Genomic DNA, 7,515 nt, shown 5'->3' on the forward strand with positions numbered 1-7,515 from the left:
GTCTTCTTTCATCACCATAGGCTCTTGCTAATATGTTGTTTCATGAACATAAGTTTATAGACAAATAATATTGAAAGAAATAACCAATGGCAGGCAAAACTGACTTTTTCCAAAAATAGGGAAGAAAGTCAATTGAATTTACTGGAGATAATTTACATTTCTATAGACATCAACATTTGTGTTGCTCATCTTCATTCACAGTGTAATGAATTGTGAAAAAGAAATACTACTGTTTAAAAGAGATACATGATCCTAACGGGAGTCTAGAAGGAAAGAAATCTGTGTAGTGAAGTGGACTTGGGAGGAGGGGTTGTATAACAATGAAAGAATTTTCCTTTTACTTTTCAAAGGGAAGAGCAAACTGGGTGGCTGGGTATTGGGCAGGGAGAAAAGTGAAACAATCAATGAATGGAAAACTAAAGTTTCTGTAAGCATTCATTAATTTTTTTTAAAAATTACCAAAATTTAGTATGAAAATGAATTATATGGTCTAAATGATATAGTTTTTCACTGAAATAAAAAATTGTTCTTCAACTTTCCTGACATTATTAGTTCTGCAATCCTTAGTATTTTTTTAACATGTAACAGAGTTTGTTTTCAATATATTTTTTAAAGGTAACCACACTGGTTGCTATTAAGTGTAAAATGGCTTTATTTTGTTCTCCAGGTTAATATCTGTAGATAGGAAGAGAGTTGATGGAGAGAGAGAGAGAAACTGGTCTCAAGAAATGAACAGTCTTTTATTGAATGATCTGAGAAGAATGCCAAGTGACCAGGAGTAGAGAAAGTCAGAATGGTGCACGTGGGAAATTAGGGGCAGTTTCTTCTTATAGCTGTCCTGGGGAGGAATAGGGAAGATCGTTTCTCAGAATTTGGGGTGTTAATTAAATTGAGTCTGACTTTAGTGAACAGGCTCAGAGTTTTATCACGATCTAATCTAGTCTTTGATCTAGCTGTTTAAGGTCTTATCAGGTTTCTCAGGAAGTGATAATTTCTGGGGGGTAGGGAACTGTGACATTCCCGACATTTTCCCTCTATTTACAACTTTAAAAGACTATAATTTGATCTTGACTCTATCCCACCTGAATTTCAAAACCATCTCAGGAACAAGTTTGAGTCCTTGGACATTAATGAGCAAAGACCTGATAAGCTGTTTGAGGATGTCAAAAGTATCATCCAGGAAGAATGCAAAAAAAAAAAAAAAAGTCATTACAAAGACAGAGGAAGAAGAACAGACCAAGATGGATGTCAGTAAAAAAGTCTAAATATTGCACTGGAGCACCGAGAATCCAAAGCAAAGGGAAGAATTCAAGATATTAATGACTTAAACAGAAGATTCCAGAGGGCAACATAGGAAGACAAGTAAAGTATTACAATGAAATGTGCAAGGAGTAGGAGTCAGAAAATCAAAAGGGCCTAAATCTCTCAGCATTTCTTAAGCTGAAGGAAGTGAAGAACAAATGCAAACCTAGAGTTGCAATACTTAAGGATGCTTTAGGCAGATATTAAGTGATCCAGAAAGCATTAAAAGAAAATGGTAAGAGTATGCAGAGTCATTGTAACAAAAGGAATTGGACACAGAAGAATTTTGTGAAACAAAGTATGAACAAGGCTCTGTGGTGATGAAGGAAGTTCAAACTGATCTGAAAGAAGTAGAAAAACACAAGGCTTCAGGAATTGATAGCATATCAATTGATATATTTCAACAAACAGATGCTGCCTTGGATGTGCTCACAAAGTTGTGCCAAGAAATCTGGAGGACAGCCACCTGGCCTACTGACTGGAAGAGATCTATATTTGTTCCCATTCCAAGAAAAGGAGATCTGACAGAGTGTGGAAATTATCATAAAACAATATCATTGATATCACATGAAAGCAAGATTCTGCTGAAGATTATACAAAATCAACGGGATCAAAACATCAACAGAGAACTGCCAAACGTGTAGGCTGGGTTTAGGAGGAGTCATAGTACTAGAGATATTATAACTAATGTCAAATGGATCTTGGTTGAAAGCAGAGAGTACCAGAGAAATGCCTATCTCTGTTTCGTTGACAATGCAAAGACATTTGACTGTGTGGATCACAACAAGCTGTGGCTGACTCTGAGAAAAATGGGAATCCCAGAACATTTGATTGTGCTTTTGCTAAACTTAATGCTTGGACCAGGAGGCAGTCATCAGAACAGAGCAAGGAAATACTGCATGGTTCAAAATTGGCAGGGGTGTGCATCATGGATGTGTCCTATTTCCATATCTTTTCAATCTGTATGTGGAACAGATTAACCAGGAGGCTAGGCTCTATGAAGAGAAGTGTGGCATTAGGATTGTAGGTAGACTCATCAACAACCTGTGTTATGCAAATGACACAACCCTGCTTACTGAAACTGAGGAGGTCCTGAAGCACTTGATGCAGAGGGTCAAGGACTGCAGCTTTCACTATGGATTGAAGCTCAATATTAAGAAAACAAAGATTCTCACCACTGGGTCGATTGGCAGCATCATGAAGGATGATGAAGAGATTGAGATTGTTGACAGCTTCAGTTTGCTTGCTCTACATTCAACCCTCTTGGTACCAGCAGCCAGGAAATGAAAAGACAAATTGTACTGGGAAAGTCTGCTGTCAGGGACCTCTTCAAAGTACTGAACAACAACGATGCCAGTCTGGAGACTAAGGTGTACCTGATCTAGGCCATAATTTTTGCAGTTGCTTTCTATGCATCAAAGAGCTGGACAATGATAGAAGGAGAGTTCATGCCTTTGAGTTTTGGTGCTGGAGAAGAGTACGGAATGAATATACATGGACTGCTAGGAGAACAAACAAGTTCATCCTGGAGAAGATGAAGCCAGGCTGCTCCTTGGAGGCAAAGATACTGAAGCTACATCTGACATTCTTTGGACATGCTGCAAGGTGAGATCAGTCTTTGCAAAGGGACATCATGCTTGGGAGGGTGGAGGAACAGCAAAGGAGAGGAAGACCCTCAATGAGATGGATTGATTCTATCACTGGGGTAATGGGGATAAGTGTATCAGATACGATTGGCAAGGGATAGCGCAGGGTTTAGGGTTGTTGTACATAGGGTCGCTATGAGTCGCCAGTGACTTGACGGCACATAACAACAACAATAACAACAACAACAACAACAACAACAACAACAACAAAAGAATATAATGTTTAGGGGTGAAGTAATCTCTAGCTGTTTTCTGCTGAATTGGGGAGATATTGGGGACTGACATTGGTTTCCTGTAAGATCTGAAGGAAAAACATCATTTTCATATGTTCTTGAGCAGTTTCTTGGGAGATGGTGGTGAGGCTGAGGTGGTTTTATTAAAAATTTCTGAAAGAGATTTAAAAAACAAGAAGCAAGAGTTATTAAAAAGGAGATTGACTAGAAAGGGAATTAGGATGGAGAGTAGCTAAGAAGTAGCTAATCCTGGCAGCCACGAGGTCCCTAATTTTCTCTTTAGGATGTTAGTTTACAGAAACAATAGTTTTCTTTTAGAAATAGGCAGAGACTATCTTTTTATATACTTAATAGATTAAGTCTCTAGTTTTGTCATACAACTGTTCTGTGGGAGTCAATTTAGTCTTGGAATTCAATAAGCTGAGTAATATCATCTAGGGAGTTTTTGGAGAGTTTTCAAGGGATGTTGGAATTTTTCTAGGGAGATGCCTACATCTGTAGTACCAGTGGCCAATCCTATTATTATTCCCAGGCCACACACTTAAGTGAGGAGTTGCATGTTTGTCCGTTGGTGCTTAAGGTTTTGGGTTAGGGGAATAGGTATTAATACAGAGTTGGTTATGAATGAAATAGTGGGAATTAGCTAGGCTGGTATTCATATTCCCATAAATTCCCATTCAATTGACTGACAGGCAAGAATAGACACTGTCTCCACAGGTGAAGAAGAGATCAAATCCTGCTTTCAGACATCCCCAAAAAGTGACTCCAAAGAGAAGCTGAACCCAGTCTGCATTGACTTCCCATTCATATGACCTGAAAGATGTAGCTACATATGCTAGATTTAGGGGTTGAAGAGATATATCTTTTGTGAAAGGTATTAGTTTCTCTAAAACCAGTCTCTTTGTTGGGTGATGTAGAAAGAGACAAATAGAGAGGGCAATTTGTAACAGTCAACAGCGGTGATCTTGATAGGAGAGTTTATATTAAGTAATGGAAGAAAAAAAAATGTGGGCTTCTTCTTGAGCAGAAAGCAGAATGAGTTTGGGTTAAGTTTGATAATGTTAAGCTGGGTAAAAAGCTTTCGTGTATGGAGTAGGTTGGGGTGTTGGAAGCTCTGCAATGGTTCTGTCCTCCAGAATATGAATTGGTCGGGGGGTGGGGGGGATTCAGATAATGACTTTGTATGAGGAACATGACCTTAGGGGAATTTCTTGGGGAAAAGATTGCCTAGATAGCCATAGGCTAAGGACGTTTTTTTGGTGTGTGAACCTTCAGGCAATAGACCAGTTGATGGGCACCTGGGAGCAGGAGGAAGTTTAGGGAAAGGATTTGAGGGCCTTTTGGAAAATATGTAATGCTCTGAAGGCCATATCGAGAGGACTTCTAGAAAAAAATAGGTCTTGGTCTTGTTTTGTATACAGAGTGAAATAAGACAGCTGCAGTTGAGGTACAGTTTTGAATTGGGGCCGGGATAATAATCTGATCTGTAGTAGATTGTTGGGTACATGCCCAGCAGGAGGACCACTGTAGAATCTCTTGGAAAAGCAGTGAGGCAGAGCAATTAATGATAGAAAGGAGAGGTTCAGAGAATTTCGATGATCATTACAGAAAAGATGATGAGGAGTAGAAATCTAAAATTTTATATAGAGAAGAAACAATTAAAAAAAAGATATTTGGTTATGGGAAAAGGTTTAGAGGACCCCTGTAGCCAGAGATCAGTGGTATAGGAGAGCAATATAATTATAATGTCTGGATTGAGTCCTGAAATTCAGTTAGTAATGAAAAGGGAGAAAGAAAGACTGGAGAAGCTCATTAGGATTAGATTGTGCTGGAGTCTGATTCTAAAGATAATTTACTTTTGTGTGAGTTTGAAGAACAGACATCATATGCTGACAAATTAGATATTTGTTGAGGAATTCCTCTAATATACAATAATCAGCAATAAGATAATTTTATTAGACTTAATTTGTTAGAACAATTTAGCTAAAATCTTTTCTTTTAAAATTCTATTAATGGATTCTCACTGTTTCAGGGTTAATTTAAAGGTAAATAAAGGATGGGAGTCAGAGAACAGAAATATAGTAAAGAATTTATCATTAAAATTTAATACTGAGAAAAAGACTTTGTGGGCTCTTGGGTTTTAGCGATAGGGATTGATAGTACTGGATGTTGAAGAAGTAGACTTTTATTGATAGGTCTTAAATTTTGGATTAATTTTTTGTTTATTATTTGGCTTTTTCTCTGGTAAGATGGGAATACTATAAGGAGATGGTATTTTAATACAATGGAATACTACATATTACTGAAAAATAATAAACTTGGGGGACTCAGAGAACATTACGCTGAATGAAATATTTTAGATATAAAAGGACAAATGTTAGATAGTACTACTGTTATAAAGCAAGTCTGATGTGGAGGGTTTGAAGGAGAACAGAACAAGAGTGGATAAATAATGACCATTGTATTGAACAGATATACGAAAGAACCGTTTAAAAGGAATATATGAATAGGCACTGTAAGTAGGCTAACAACTCAGAATAAGAGGTACTTAAATATCACTGGGAGGAGAGGGAGGTAGGTAATTGTACAGATTTTTCTTAATGTCTGGAATAGCAAGTTGGCAAAGGGAAAGAAGGTTACTAAGAATCTTTTTTTAAAAGGATTTTTATATTAAAATAACACAAAATAAAAAATAGCAATCAACATGTATCTTAGAAGTCCTCTCAAGAGTCTCAGAGCCCAAACAGCCTTGAGGCTGATGCCTTTTTTCTTCATGCTCAGCTTGCAGCTCATTTAAGATCAGAGATGACTTGTGTTCTAGGATCTGAAAATCAAACTTGTTCCGCCAAATCCAAGACCCTGAATTTATCCAAATTGTAGAAACATGCTTTCACCACCCGTCCACCAAAATATCTCCCATTCAGATCAGCAACAGCTTTAATTGCTGATTCAACCCTCTCAAATTCTAAAAATATCCTTACTGCTTCATCATCTGGAGCACCAGGAATTTCAAATATTACACATTTTCAAACTTTGCCATATTTTTCACATTCTTCCTTGGTTTCAACTTCTAAGTCTTCATCTACCTCTCCTGCACCAACCATGTTCCTTAGTAGGACCACTTTAGTGGGGCACTTAAGTATTTCAGGTAATGGATTTGAATCCAATTTCTTGGCTGCATCTTTCTCTGTAGCATCACCAACAATGATCTTGCCTCCACGTTTGTTTGTTTTTTCCACTGACAATGCAGTGCTCAGCCCCTGTTCATACTTCCCAAGACCTTGGTCTTCCCGGAAGCCATACTTTTGCATGATCTCATGTGCTACTGTGCCACCCATGTTGGCAAGGAAGGAGTTGCTAGGCCCGGTTGGAGATCTTGGCCTATCCTGTTCGTCATACACTGGGGGAGGGATAGCAGCTTTCTAAGACTGTGATCGAGGTCTTGCATCCTCTTCATAGGGAAAATCTCGGGGTAATTCTTTGTCTTTTTCTACAAGAGAAGTAGGTGGTGCAAAAGCAGCTCCGCCCATACATCTTTTCTTCCTCTCTCGCTCATAGTCTTCATCTTCATCAGAATCCTGACCTGGTCGCCTTGAAAATCCACTAGCTTCATGTCTGTCTTTACGCCTCTTTTCTCTTTCTTCTATTTCTTCTCTTTGGCGTTTTACTACTTTCTCATAATCATTAGGAAACACAGGATCATATTCATCAGCTAAGGGAATCAAAACTTCTCCTGCAGAAAATTCACTGGGAACAGGATCCTTTAGGCCAGCTGCTACATGAGGTGGGGTATCCACAATCTACCGGTCATCTGACGAACCGCCTCGTTTTAGGTCAATTAATGGGGCAAGGACTGTACTTTGTTTTGTCCTTTGGCTCTTTGCTTGAGTGAGAGTGGCCTTCTTCACCTGAAGTTGAGACTGCAAAAGTTTGACATTTTTGGACCAGCCTTCTGTTTTTGAATCACTGGTTTCCACTCCCAGGTCATCATACAGGGACATCTTCTTTTCAGTTTAATGCTAGCCCGCCCGACCCACTTTCCCCATGGGCCGGAGCAGCGGCAGCGCGGAGCCAGGGGCCTAGGCGCGCAAGCTCCATATCAAGTCCGGAAGCACTGCGAAGAGGGCAGGTTTGGACGCACTCTGCGTAAATATACCGATGACTAGAGCTCAGAGATGACACCAACTCCTACGCCAAATGCGCAAGAGGTTCCGCTGCTCAGAGGTCAGGGAGCACGTGCTGCTGGGAGAGAGGGGACACCTGCGCCTCTGGCGCCTAGCCTACATTGCCCCCTGGTGGTCGGAGGTCCACACTGCATGGTCCCTGTTGCCTAC

The 7,515-nt window shown here is 39.4% G+C and overlaps 1 pseudogene; it reads right to left on the bottom strand.

Annotated features, from left to right (window-relative positions):
* Positions 1 to 6,012: 6,012 nt before the first annotated feature.
* On the bottom strand, positions 6,013 to 7,182 carry LOC102876180 (annotated as a pseudogene).
* Between the last annotated feature and the right edge of the window lie 333 nt (positions 7,183 to 7,515).

The sequence above is a fragment of the Elephantulus edwardii genome, unplaced genomic scaffold, assembly GCF_000299155.1.
Source record: "Elephantulus edwardii isolate Elephantulus edwardi_28Jun2011 unplaced genomic scaffold, EleEdw1.0 scaffold00301, whole genome shotgun sequence".
Lineage (NCBI taxonomy): Eukaryota > Metazoa > Chordata > Mammalia > Macroscelidea > Macroscelididae > Elephantulus > Elephantulus edwardii.